The 14,778-nt window shown below is 45.8% G+C and overlaps 2 non-coding genes across 2 annotated transcripts; one reads left to right on the top strand and one right to left on the bottom strand.

Annotated features, from left to right (window-relative positions):
* Positions 1-980: 980 nt before the first annotated feature.
* Positions 981-1,062, bottom strand: trnas-aga (transfer RNA serine (anticodon AGA)). Its single transcript has one exon. It is a non-coding gene; the product is annotated as a tRNA-Ser (tRNA).
* Positions 1,063-4,196: 3,134 nt separating this feature from the next.
* trnae-cuc (transfer RNA glutamic acid (anticodon CUC)) lies at positions 4,197-4,268 on the top strand. Its single transcript has one exon. It is a non-coding gene; the product is annotated as a tRNA-Glu (tRNA).
* The last annotated feature ends 10,510 nt before the right edge of the window (positions 4,269-14,778 follow it).

Raw genomic sequence — 14,778 nt, 5'->3', positions numbered from 1 at the left:
TGTTAGGAAACAACAAATGACAGAATGTTACAGCAAAGAAAGAGGCCATTCGGCCCTGTGTGCTGCTTTCAAAGAGCAGTGTGATTGGTTGATCTGAATATTCAAAGATATTCGTCATTTAGGAAGAATGGGCAAAAAGGGAAAGGAGGCTGAGTCGCGCTGTAAATAAGGAACGAGATTGGTACATTAGTGAGAGAGGATCTCAGATTGAAGGATCAAGATGTAGAATCAGTTTGGGTGGAGCTAAGAAACAGCAAGAGGCAGCAAACATTGGTGGGCGTTGTTTATAGGCCGCCAAACTGTAGTGGAGTTTACTTTTACAAACTTTGACCAAATTGTCCGTGTCGGATGAACACAAGTGTCCTCTTCAGCCAATGAGAAGAGCCATTGCAGTTCGCTGGAACATGAAATCGATACTTTCCTCCTTTAAGACAGTTCTTAAAGCCTCCCCCTTTGACCGAGCTTTTAGTCATCTGACCGATTATGTGGCTCAGTGTCACACTTTGTGATAAAATGCTCCTGGGGAACGCCTTGTGACGTTTCATTAGGAAAAATGAGCTTTATAAATATAAGTTGTTGTTGTAGTCCATACATAGAAAGAGACAAACTACTCTTGTCTCTTTCATCCTGATATTTTTCACTGTAACATTGTAATGTGAACTTGCACCACTAATGTGAATACAGTTTCTGCTCGTAAAAATGTGTTCACCTCCTCAGGGAACTAAACCACATTGACCCACACAGAGGAACACAGACAGGTATACACCGAGAGTGACAGAGGCCTAAGGAGAGACAAATGCCACAGTAAAATCATGTCACCAAATTGGCTCCGTTTTGTTTTCCATTTCCAACTGGAGATTTGCAGAAGGCTCACAAATGAACGGAAACAAGAGAACACGGGTGCGTTTGGATCGCTTTCCCTCGATTCAAACGATAATTAGCTCTGTCTGTGCGCCGATAAAATCCAAAATAATGAGAAACGTAGTCGGCAGGATTCGAACCTGCGATGGGCAAAGCCAATGGATTTCTAATCCATCGCCTTAACCACTCGGCCACGACTACAGAAGCTGGTCCCCTACTACTATTATTTGTATGAAATCATGCAATGGTTACAGCGGAGAAAGAGGTCTTTCTGCCCGTCCTGTCACTGCCATTACCTGATCTTTTCCCCGGAACCCTGCAATTTACACTCTCTCTCCTCGTTCTCCCAACCAAACTGGGAATGAAAGAGTGAGAATGATCCAACCCAACCAATTACTGCCTCATCAGTCTACTCTCCATCATCAGTAAAGTAATGGAAGGAGTCATCAACAGTACCATCAAGCGGCACAGACTTAGCAATAACCTGCTCACCGATGCCCAGCTTGGGTTCCGCCAGGGCCACTCAGCTCCTGATCTCGTTACAGCCTTGGTTCAAATATAAACAAAAGAACTGAACTCCCGAGATGAGTTGAGATCAGCATTTGACCGAGTGTGGCATCAAGGTGCCCGAGCACAACTGGAGTTAATGGGAATCAGGGGGAGTCTCTCCGCTTGTTGGAGTCATACCTAGCACAAAGGAAGATGGTTGTGGTTGTTGGAGGTCAGTCATCTTAGCTCCAGGACATCACTGCAGGAGTTCCATAGGGTAGCGTCCTCGGCCCGACCATCTCCAGCAATGAACTTCCATCCATCATAAGGTCAGAAGTGGCGATGTTAGCTGATGATTTCACAATGTTCAGCACCATACCCGACTCCTCAGATACTGAAGCACTCCATGTCCAAATGCATCAAGATCTGGTCAGCCCAAGCCTGGATATTGCCAAGTGGCAAGTAACATTCGCACCCCACAAGTGTCAGGCAATGACCATCTCCCACACGAGAGAATCCAACCATCGCCCCTTGATGTTCAATGGCATCACCATCACTGAATCCCTCACTATCAACATCCTGGGGGTTCCCATTGACCAGGAACTGAACTGGACTAGCCATCTAAATATGGTGGCTACAAGAGCAGGTCAGAGGTTAGGAATCGTGCAATGTGTAACTCACCTCCTGACTCCCAAAATCCTGTCTACCATCTACAAGGCACAAGTTAGGAGTGTGATAGAATACTCCTCACTTGCTTGGATGAGTGCAGCCCCCGCAACACTGAAGAAGCTGGACACCATCGAGAGCAAAGCAGTCCACTTGACTGGCACCACATCCACATTCACTCCCTTCACCACCGATGCACAGAAGCAGCAATGTGTACCATCTACAAGATGCACTGCAGGAATTCACCAAGGCTGCTTAGACAGTAGCGTCCAAACCCACGACCATTACCAGTTGGAAGGACAAGGGCAGCAGATAGATAGGAACACCATCACCTTCAATTCACTCACCATCCTGACTTGAAAATATATCGCCATTCCTTCACTGTCACTGGGTCAAAATCCTGGACCTCCCTTCCTAACAGCACAGTGGAAGTACCTACACAACATGGACTGCAGCGTTTCAAGAAGGCAGACCACCTTCCCAAGGGTAACTAGGGATGGACAATAAATGCTGGCCCAGACAGCGAAGCCCACATCACGTGAATGAATAAAAAAACAAGATCCAGGTTTACCTGCAAATTATATTGCCTTGAACTTCTGACCAAAGTAAAGCACTGCAAACGTCAGTGTCTGGAGCAAGTCTGACATATTTGCTCGGGTGTGGAACCAGCTGAAGCTTTTAATATTGGTCTTCTTAACACCGAGTTTCCAAATGGGAATTGTTCAATGGCTTGAAAGCGAAAAAAACAGGGCTAAGGAGAAAGAGAAGGAAATTGTCATTAATTATAAAGCTCTTTGTCCAAAACTGACATAGACAGCATGGTGGAAGGTCCTCTTACTGAGCTGTGCCATTTGATGATGACATTGTTGATCAGTCTGTCTCCAGCATTCCTAATGAGAACAGCCGAATTCCATTTCTTCAAAACAAAGACCCAAAGTGCTGCTGCATGACGTCACCGCTTAACATTCCAGACAGCTCCATTGGGATCTTTACAGCGCAGGGTTTATAGAGGCGAGTGAGGTCATATTCGCTTCACATATGATGGAGCTGCGGTTTGAAAGCTGGCAAGAGCATTATCCAAGCTTGTTTATTCAAGTGAGTGAAAGTTCAATAATTTCCGTTTGTTGTAAATATGAACACGACGGTTGCAATCCTGCTGACTAAAGTTTTCACCATTTTTGATTTTAACCAAATTAACTATCAGTTAATTACAAGGAAACCCATCCAAATACGTCCGTATTTTCTGATTTTCATTCATTTGTCAACATTCAGGAAATTTGCTTTCAGAAATGGAACAAACACTGAGCCAAGTTGGTGACACCCTTGCTTTCTGGGCGTGTGTCTCTCTTTACGCCTCTGTTAATCTCGATATTTTTCTCTCTGTGTCTGTTCCTCTGTGATTCTCAATGTGGTTCAGTTCCCTCAGGGGGTTAAAACGTTTTTAACGTCGCAAACTTGATTCACATTAGTTGTGCGAATTCATGTTAAAATGTCACAGACAAAAAGTATCAGCATGAAAGATAAAACAGGAGACTGGCCCTTTCTATATATATCCTACAACAACAACTTAAATTTATAAAGCGCTTTTAACCTAATGAAACGTCACAAGGCGTTACCCAGGAGCATTATACAACAAAGTATGACACCGAGCCACATATTCGGTCAGATGACTAAAAGCTCGGTCAAAGGGGGAGGCTTTAAGAATTGTCGTAAAGGAGGAAAGTATCGATTTCATTTTCCAGCTAACAGCAATGGTTCTTCTCATTGGTGAAGAAGTCGCTTGTGTTCAACCTAAACAGACCATTTGGTCGGAGAAAGTTGTCTCTGGAAGAGGTCCGGAATGAAAAAAAAATGTCAAAAGTTGCCTCCATAATCCAAATGTCAAGCCTTATTGGTCGTTTCCCTGATGTCCAGTGACTGGGAATCGGCGCTTCCATTGGACCAACAGCGAATAGGCTGGAGGGCATTGGAAATTGAAAGATTCACATGAGCAGCTTGTGGGACTATTTACCTCACTGTCGGTTTCATGTTCCAGATCACAGAAACCGTTGTTTTCATTGGCTGAAGAAGTCGTTTATCTTGAACCTTAACAGGCAGTTTTATGGTGAAAGAGATCTGAACTGAAAAACAATAGGCAAAAGCAACGTAGATCAGCCAAACCGAAATAAGTTGGCCTAACGTCCCTGGTGGTCTAGTGGTCAGGATTCGGCGCTCTCACCGCCGCGGCCCGGGTTCGATTCCCGGTCAGGGAATGTCGAGTTATTGAGTTTTTTTAGAACGAGCGTTGATCACTCGTTGACTGGAAACGTTTTAAACCCCACCAGAATCAGAGGAGTGAGGGTTCAAGGGCACCTTAAGAGCTAGAAAACATCACACTTGGTTCAAGTGGAATGAAGCAAGAGGAGAGGAGAAGGGCTGGTTGCAAAGCACTGACGATAGAAATGTTGGTGTGAGGCAAAATATGCGTGGGAGAAGAACGAATTTTGCTGCCTACTGTTTGCACCGGCACAAATGTCACTTCTGATGGATCAACCAATCACAACTGCTCTTTGAAACCAGAACGCCCGGCCGATTGGCCTCTTTCTGTGCTGTAACTTTCTATAATTTTATGTTTCCCAACAGCACGGGTCATTCTGCCATTGTATAATGCACTCGAGTGAGATGTACTTTCTTACCTTGTATTCGGCTCTTTTGAAACCAAAACACGGAGCAAATTCAGCGAGTTTTCTTGCCATTTCCAGCACGAGATTTGTCACGAGACTAATTGAGCGACACATTAATGGTGCCAATCCTTCACTGGAGCTCACCGCGTCCAAGGTGCACTGTTATCATCAGCCTGTCATGTACCTTCCTGCAGTATATCTGCTGAACAATATAAGCCTATCACAGCTCTGCTTTCTTCACATTGAAAGCCAGTGTGAAAATCAATTTCAAAGCTGAACAACTGGGAGGGGAGTGACTGTGGATAAGGGGCACTGGGCACATTCCTATAATCAGTATCTGGGAGAACCAGGAAGATGAGATCCAGTTGTCTCTTTACCCACGAGTTATACCCATTCCCATGAACTGACTGTCTCTGCATGAAGCAGCTAATTGACCTGGGGGCTGGACGGGTAGAGGGAGCTGGAGGCGAGACAGGGACAGAAGCAGAATGAGATGCGACATGAAAGTGTTTTGAATTAGATGTGTGTCAGTTGCTTTCAGTGATGCTTTCAGTCTTGTAAGTTTCACAGGAGCCGCAGTGATTGGTTGGTGTTTTTTTTTTATTTCAAGCAGCAAGATTTTAAAAGTAAAAAGATAAAAGTCTGAACCTTTCCATATATATCCGACAACAACAGCTTAGATTTATAAAGCGCCTTTAACCTAATGAAACGTCATAGGACGTTCCCCAGGAGCATTATATATCAAAGTGTGACACCGAGACACATATCCGGTCAGATGTCTAAAAGCTCGGTCAAAGGGGGAGGCTTTAAGAACTGTCTTAAAGGAGGAAAGTATCGATTTCATGTTCCAGCCATCAGCAATGGTTCATCTCATTGGTGAAGAAGTCACTTGTGTTCAACCCAAACAGACTAATTGGTCGGAGAAAGTTGTTTCTGGTGAAAGAGATCGGGAATGAAAAAGAAAATGTCATAAATTGCCTCCATAATCCAAATGTCAAGCCTTGTTGGTAGTTTCCCTGATGTCCAGTGACTGGGAATCGGCGCTTCCATTGGATCAACAGCGAATAGGCTGGAGGGTTTGGAAATTGAATGTTGTACATGAGCAGCTTGTGGGGCTATTTCACCTCACTGTCAATTTCATGTACCAGATCATAGAAACCGTTGTTTTCATTGGCTGAAGAAGTCGTTTATCTTGAACCTAAACAGGCAGTTGTGTGGTGAAGGAGATCTGAACCGAAAAACAATAGGCAAAAGCAGCGCAGATAAGCGAAATCAAAAACTGCTGGCGTAGCTTCCCTGGTGGTCTGGTGGTCAGGATTCGGCGCTTTCACGGCCGCGGCGCGGGTTCGATTCCCGGTCAGAGAATGTCGAGTTATTGAATTTGTTGGAATGAATGTTGATTTTTCATTGATTGGAAACGTTTAAAAGCTCCACCAGAATCAGAGAAGTGAGAGTTTAAGTTTCGCCTCAGAGCTGGAAAACATCACACTTGGTTCAAGTGGAGTGAGGGAATGAAGGAAGAGGAAAAGTTGCAAAGCACTGAGTATAGACATGTTGGTGTGAGGCAAAATATGGGTGGGACAAGTACGAATATTGCTGCCTACTGTTTGCATCGGCACAAATATCACTCCTGATGGATCAAACAATCGCTACTGCTCTTTGAAAGCAGCACGCCCGGACGAATGGCCTCTTTCTGTGCCGTAACTTTCTATAACTTTATAGCAACAGCACGGGTCATTCTGCCATTTTATAACCCACTCGAGCGAGATGTACTTTCTTACCTTGTATTCGGCTCTTTTGAAACCAAAACACGGACCAAATTCAACGGGTTTTCTTGTCATTTCCAGCACGAGATTTGTCACGAGACTAATTGAGCGACACAGTAATGGTGCCAATCCTTCCCTGGTGCTCACCACATCCAAAGAGCACTGTTATCATCGTCCTGTCATGTATCTTCTTGCACTACATCTGCTGAACAATATAAAGCTTATCACAGCTCTGCTTTCTTCACATTGAAATCCAGTGTGAAAATCAAATAAAAAGCTGAACAACTTGGAGGGGAGTGACTGTGGATAATCGGCACTGTGCACATTCCTGTAATCAGTATCTGGGAGAACCAGGAAGATGAGATCCAGGAGTCTCTTTACCCCACGAGTTTTACCCATTCCCACGAATTCACCGTGTCTGCATGAAGCAGCTAATTGACCTGGGAGCTAGACGGGCAGAGGGAGCTGGGGGCGAGACAGAAGCAGAAAGAGATGCGACATGAAAGTACTTTGAATTTGACGTGTGTCAGTTGCTTACATGTCTGCCATGTAAGTTTCACAGGGGCCGCAGTAATCAGTTGGTGTTTTATTTAAGCAGCAAGATTTCAAATTAAAAAGATAAAAGCAAATTAATGTGAATGATGGAAATCTGAACCAAACAGAGCCAAACAGAGGCCAACAGAGCAGAACAGAGCCAAACCGAGCCAAACAGAGCTAAACAGAGCCAAACAGTGCAAAACAGAGCCAAACCGAGCCTAACAGAGCCAAACAGAGCCTAACAGAGCACAAGAGAGCGAAACAGAGCCAAACAGAGCCAAACAGAGCAAAACAGAGTGAAATAGAGCAGAACAGAGCTAAACAAAGCCAAACAGAGCAAAACAGAACCAAACAGAGGACAACAGAGCCAAACAGAGCCAGACAGTGCCAAACAGAGCCAAACAGAGCCAAACAGAGGAAAGTAGAGCCAAACAGAGCCAAACAGAGCCGAACAGATCCAAGCAGAACCAAAGAGAGGCAAACAGAGCTAAACAGAGCCAAACAGATCCAAACAGAGCAAAACAGAGCCAAACCGAGCCAAACTGAGCCAAACAGAGCCAAACAGAGCCAAACAGAGCACAACAGAGCCAAACAGAGCCAAACAGAGTCAAACAGAGCAAAATAGAGCAAAACGGAGACTAACAGAGCCAGACAGAGCCAAACAGAGCCAAACAGATCAAAACAGAGCCAAACAGAGCACAACAGAGCCAAACAGAGCCAAACAGAGGAAGGCAGAGGCAAACCTAGCCAAACTGAGCCAAACAGAGCCAAGCAGAGCACAACAGAGACAAACAGAGCCAAACAATGCCAAACAGAGTAAAACAGAGCCAAACAGAGCCAAACAGAGCCAAACAGAGCTAAATAGAGCCAAACGGAGCAAAACAAAGTGAGACAGAGCAAAAAGAGCCAAACGGAGCCAAACAGTGCCAAATAGAGGAAAACAGAGCCAGAAAGATCCAAACAGAGCCAAACAAAGTAAACAGAGTCAAACAGAGCCAACCCGAGCCAAACAGAGACAAACAGAGCACTACAGAGACAAACAGATCCAAACAGAGCACAACAGAGCGAAACAGAGCCAAACAGAGTCAAACAGAGCAAAGTAGAGCAAAACGGAGCCTAACAGAGCCAGACAGAACCAAACAGAGCCAAACAGAGGCAGACAGAGTGATAAAGAGCAAAACAGAGCGAAACAGAGCCAAACAGAGCATAACAGAGCAAAACAGAACCAAACAGAGGAAAAGAGAGCAAAACAGAGCCAAACAGAGCTAAACAGAGCGGAACAGAGCCAAACAGAGGAAAACAGAGCCAAACAGAGCCAAATAGAGCCAAACAGAGCCAAACAGAGTGAAACGGAGCCAACGAGAGCGAGACAGAGCAGAACGGAGCCAAACAGAGCCAAACAGAGCCAAACGTAGCAAAACAGAGTGAAATAGAGCAAAACAGAGCCACACAGAGCCAAACAGAGCCAAACAGAGCCAAACAGAGCACAACAGAGCCAAACGGAGCCAAACAAAGCCAAACGGAGCAAAACAGAACCAAACAGAGGACAACAGTGCCGAACAGAGCCAGACAGAGCCAAACAGAGCCAAACCGAGCCACACAGAGGAAAACAGAGCCAAACAGAGCCAATCAGAGAATAACAGAGCCAAACAGAGGAAAGCAGAACCAGACCGAGCCAAACAGAGCAGAACAGAATTAAACAGAAACAAACAGAGCTGAACAGCGCAAAACAGAGGCAAACAGAGGCAAACAGAGCCAAACAGAGCAAAACACAGAGCAAAACGGAGCAAAACAGAGTGAGACAGAGCAAAACAGAGTCAAACGGAGCCATACAGAGCCGAACAAGGCAAAACAGAGCCAAACAGATCCAAACAGTGCCAAACAAAGCACAACAGAGCCAAACAGAGCCAAACAGTGTACAACAGAGACAAACAGTTGCATAAAGAGCCAAACGGAGCAAGACAGAGCCACACAGAGCCAAACAGAGTGGAACAGAGCCAAACAGAGCAAAACAGGGCCAAACAGAGCCAAACAATGCCAAGCAGTGCAAAACAGATCAAAACAGAGCCAAACAGAGCACAACAGAGCCAAACAGAGCCAAACAGAGGAAGGCAGAGCCAAACCAAGCCAAACTGAGCCAAACAGAGCGGAACAGAGCCAAGCAGAGCACAACAGAGACAAACAGAGCCAAACAATGCCAAACAGAGTAAAACAGAGCCAAACAGAGCCAAACAGAGCTAAATAGAGCCAAACGGAGCAAAACACAGTGAGACAGAGCAAAAAGAGCCAAACGGAGCCAAACAGTGCCAAATAGAGGAAAACAGAGCCAGACAGATCCAAACAGAGCCAAACAAAGTAAACAGAGTCAAACAGAGCCAACCCGAGCCAACCAGAGCCAAACAGAGCACTACAGAGCCAAACAGAGACAAACAGATCCAAACAGATCCAAACAGAGCACAACAGAGCCAAACAGAGGGAAACAGAGCCAAACAGAGCATAACAGAGCCAAACAGAACCAAACAGAGGAAAATAGAGGAAAACAGAGCCAAACAGAGCTAAACAGAGTGGAACAGAGCCAAACAGAGCAAAACAGAGCCAAACAGAGCCAAATAGAGCCAAACAGATCCAAACAGAGTGAAACGGAGCCAAACAGAACCAAACAGAGCAAAACAGAGTGAAATAGAGCAAAGCAGAGCCACACAGAGCCAAACAGAGCCAAACAGAGGCGAACAGAGCACAACAGAGCCAAACAGAGCCAAACAAAGCGAAACGGAGCCAAACAGAGCCAAACAGAGGAAAACAGAGCCAGACAGATCCAAACAGAGCCAAACAAAGTAAAACAGAGTCAAACAGAGCCATCCCGAGCCAAACAGAGCCAAACAGAGCACAACAGAGACAAACAGAGACAAATAGAGCCAAACAGATCCAAACAGAGCACAACAGAGCCAAACAGAGCCAAACAGAGTCAAACAGAGCAAAATAGAGCAAAACGGAGCCTAACAGAGCCAGACAGAGCCAAACAGAGCCAAACAGAGGCAGACAGAGTGAAACAGAGCAAAACAGAGCCAAACAGAGCCAAACAGAGCATAACAGAGCAAAACAGAACCAAACAGAGGAAAAGAGAGGAAAACAGAGCCAAACAGAACTAACCAGAGCGGAACAGAGCCAAACAGAGCAAAACAGGGCCAAACAGAGCCAAATAGAGCCAAACAGAGCCAAACAGATTGAAACGGAGCCAACGAGAGCGAGACAGAGCAGAACGGAGCCAAACAGAGCCAAACGTAGCAAAACAGAGTGAAATAGAGCAAAACAGAGCCACACAGAGCCAAACAGAGCCAAACAGAGCACAACAGAGCCAAACAGAGCCAAACAAAGCCAAACGGAGCAAAACAGAACCAAACAGAGGACACCAGCGCCAAACAGAGCCAGACAGAGCCAAACAGAGCCAAACAGAGCCACACAGAGGAAAACAGAGCCAAACAGAGCCAAAATGAGGATAACAGAGCCAAACAGAGGAAAGCAGAACCAGACAGACCCAAACAGAGCAGAACAGAATTAAACAGAAACAAACAGAACCAAACAGCGCAAAACAGAGGCAAACAGAGCCAAACATAGCCAAACCGAGCAAAACACAGAGCAAAACGGAGCAAAACAGAGTGAGACAGAGCAAAACAGAGTCAAACGGAGCCATACAGAGCCGAACAAGGCAAAACAGAGCCAAACAGATCCAAACAGTGCCAAACAAAGCACAACAGAGCCAAACAGAGCCAGACAGAGCCAAACAGAGCCAAACAGAGGCAAACAGAGTGAAACAGAGCTAAACAGAGGAAAGCAGAGCCAGACAGTGCCAAACAGAGCAGAACAGAATTAAACAGAACAAAACAGAGCCAAACAGCGCAAAACTGAGGCAAACAGAGCCAAACAGAGCAAAACACAGAGCAAAACGGAGCAAAACAGAGTGAGACAGAGCCAAACAGAGTCAAACGGAGCCATACAGAGCCGAACAAGGCAAAACAGAGCCAAACAGATCCAAACAGTGCCAAACAAAGCACAACAGAGTACAACAGAGACAAAAAGTTGCAAACAGAGCCAAACAGAGCAAAACAGAGCCACACAGAGCCAAACAGAGTGGAACAGAGCCAAACAGAGCCAAACAGAGGCAAACAGAGCCAAACAATGCAAACAGAGCAAAACAGAGCCAAACAGAGCCAAACAGACCCAAATAGAGCCAAACGCAGCAAAACACAGTGAGACAGAGCAAAACAGAGCCAAACGGAGCCAAACAGAGCCAAACAGAGCAAAACAGAGCCCGACAGATCCAAACAGAGCCAAACAAAGTACAACAGAGTCAAACAGAGCCAAACAGAGCCAGACAGAGCACGACAGTACCAAACAGAGACAAACAGAGCCAAACAGAGCCAAACAGAGCTCAACAGAGACAATCAGAGCCAAACAGAGCTAAACAGAGCCAATTAGAGCAAAACAGAACCAAACAGAGCTAGACAGAGCCAAACAGAGACAAACAGAGGCTAACAGATTGAAACAGAGCAAAACAGAGCGAAACAGAGCCAAAAAGAGCATAACAGAGCCAAACAGAACCAAACAGAGGAAAAGAGAGGAAAACAGAGCCAAACCGAGCTAAACAGAGTGGAACAGAGCCAAACAGAGCAAAACAGAGCCAAACAGAGTGAAACGGAGCCAAACAGAGCCAAACAGAGCAGAACGGAGCCAAACAGAGCCAAACAGAGCCAAACAGAGTGAAATAGAGCAAAACAGAGCCACGCAGAGCCAAACAGAGGAAAACAGAGCCAGACAGAGCCAAACAGAGCAGAACAGAGTTAAACAGAACCAAACAGAGCCAAACAGAGCAATACAGAGCCAAACAGAGCCAAACAGAGCAAAAAAATAGAGAGCAAAACGGAGCAAAACAGAGTGCGACAGAGCAAAACAGAGCCAAACGGAGCCATACAGAGCCAAACAAGGCAAAACAGAGCCCAATAGATCCAATCAGAGCCAAACAAAGCACAACAGAGCCCAACAGAGCCAAACGGAGCCAAACAGAGCACAACAGAGACAAACATTGCCAAACAGATCCAAACAGAGTGAAACGGAGCCAGACAGAGCCAAACAGAGCAGAATGGAGCCAAACAGAACCAAACAGAGCCAAACAGAGCAAAACAGAGTGAAATAGAGCAAAACAGAGCCAAATGGAGCCATACAGAGCTGAACAAGGCAAAACAGAGTCAAACAGATCCAAACAGTGACAAACAAAGCACAACAGAGCCAAACAGAGCCAAACAGAGCCAAACAGAGTACAAAAGAGACAAACAGTTGCAAACAGAGCCAAACAGAGAAAAACAAAGCCAAACAGAGCCAATCAATGCCAAACAGGTCAAAACAGAGCCAAACAGAGCCAAACAGAGCCAAATAGAGCCAAACGGAGCAAAACACAGTGAGACAGAGCAAAACAGAGCCAAACGGATCCAAACAGAGCCAAACAGAGCAGAACAGAGCCAGACAGATCCAAACAGAGCCAAACAAAGTACAACAGAGTCAAACAGAGCCAACCAGAGCCAAACAGAGCCAAACAGACCACAACAGAGCCAAACAGAGCCAAAGAGAGGAAGGCAGAGCCATACCAAGCCAAACTGAGCCAAACAGAGCCAAGCAGAGCCAAGCAGAGCACAAAAGAGACAAACAGAGCCAAACAATGCCAAACAGAGCCAGACAGAGCCAAACAGAGCCAAACAGAGCCAAACAGAGCTAAATAGAGCCAAACGGAGCAAAACACAGTGGGACAGAGCAAACAGAGCCAAACAGAGCCAAATAGAGGAAAACAGAGCCAGACAGATCCAAACAGAGCCATACAAAGTAAACAGAGTCAAACAGAGCCAACCCGAGCCAAACAGAGCCAAACGGAGCACTACAGAGACAAACAGAGACAAACAGATCCAAACAGAGCACAACAGAGCCAAACAGAGGGAAGCAGGGCCAAACAGAGCCACACAGAGCCAAATAGAGCAAAACGGAGCCAAACAGAGCCAGACAGAGTGAAACAGAGCATAACAGAGCCAAACAGAACCAAACAGAGGAACGAGAGAGCAAAACAAAGCCAAACAGAGCTAAACAGAGCGGAACAGAGCCAAAAAGAGCAAAACAGAGCCAAACAGAGCCAAATAGAGCCAAACAGAGCCAAACAGAGTGAAACGGAGCCAAAGAGAGCCAAACAGAGCAGAACGGAGCCAAACAGAGCCAAACGTAGCAACACAGAGTGGAATAGAGCAAAACAGAGCCACACAGAGCCATGCAGAGCCAAACAGAGCCAAACAGAGCACAACAGAGCCAAACAGAGCCAAACAGAGCAGAACGGAGCCAAACAGAACCAAACAGAGCCAAACAGTGCAATACAGAGTGAAATAGAGCAAAACAGAGCCAAATGGAGCCATACAGAGCTGAACAAGGCAAAACAGAGCCAAACAGATCCAAACAGTGCCATACAAAGCACAACAGAGCCAAACAGAGCCAAACAGAGTACAACACAGAAAAAACAGTTGCAAACAGAGCCAAACAGAGAAAAACAAAGCCAAACAGAGCCAATCAATGCCAAACAGATCAAAACAGAGCCAAACAGAGCCAAAAGAACCAATCAGAGCCAATCAGAGCCAAATAGAGCCAAACGGAGCAAAACACAGTGAGACAGAGCAAACAGAGCCAAACGGAGCCAAACAGAGCCAAGCAGAGCAAAACAGAGCCAAACAGATCCAAACAGAGCCAAACAAAGTACAACAGAGTCAAACAGAGCAAACCAGAGCAAAACAGAGCCAAACAGAGCACAACAGAGCCAAACAGAGCCAAACAGAGGAAGGCAGAGCCAAACCAATTCAAACTGAGCTAAACAGAGCCAAACAGAGCCAAGCAGAGCACAACAGAGACAAACAGAGCCAAATAGATCAAAACGAAGCCAAACAGAGCCAGACAGAGCCAAACAGAGCCAAACAGAGGCAAACAGAGTGAAACAGAGCAAAACAGAGCGAAACAGAGCCAAACAGAGCATAAAAGAGCCAAACAGAGCCAAACAGATGAAAAGAGAGGAAAACAGAGCCAAACAGAGCTAAACAGAGCGGAACAGAGCCAAACAGAGCAAAACAGAGCCAAACAGAGCCAAATAGAGCCAAACAGATCCAAACAGAGTGAAACGGAGCCAAACAGAACCAAACAGAGCAAAACAGAGTGAAATAGAGCAAAACAGAGCCACACAGAGCCAAACAGAGCCAAACAGAGCCAAACAGAGGCGAACAGAGCACAACAGAGCCAAACAGAGCCAAACAAAGCGAAACGGAGCCAAACAGAGGAAAACAGAGCCAGACAGATCCAAACAGAGCCAAACAAAGTACAACAGAGTCAAACAGAGCCATCCCGAGCCAAACAGAGCCAAACAGAGCACAACAGAGACAAACAGAGGCAAATAGAGCCAAACAGATCCAAATAGAGCACAACAGAGCCAAACAGAGCCAAACAGAGTCAAAAAGAGCAAAATAGAGCAAAACGGAGCCTAGCAGAGCCAGACAGAGCCAAACAGAGCGAAACAGAGCCAAACAGAGCATAACAGAGCAAAACAGAACCAACAGAGGAAAAGAGAGCAAAACAGAGCCAAACAGAGCAAAACAGAGCGGAACAGAGCCAAGCAGAGCAAAACAGAGCCAAACAGAGCCAAATAGAGCCAAACAGAGCCAAACAGAGTGAAACGGAGCCAACGAGAGCGAGACAGAGCAGAGGAGCCAAACAGAGCCAAACAG

Source organism: Cetorhinus maximus, chromosome 23, assembly GCF_964194155.1.
Source record: "Cetorhinus maximus chromosome 23, sCetMax3.hap1.1, whole genome shotgun sequence".
Taxonomy (NCBI): Eukaryota; Metazoa; Chordata; class Chondrichthyes; order Lamniformes; family Cetorhinidae; genus Cetorhinus; species Cetorhinus maximus.
This window is presented reverse-complemented; position numbering and strand designations above follow the sequence as displayed.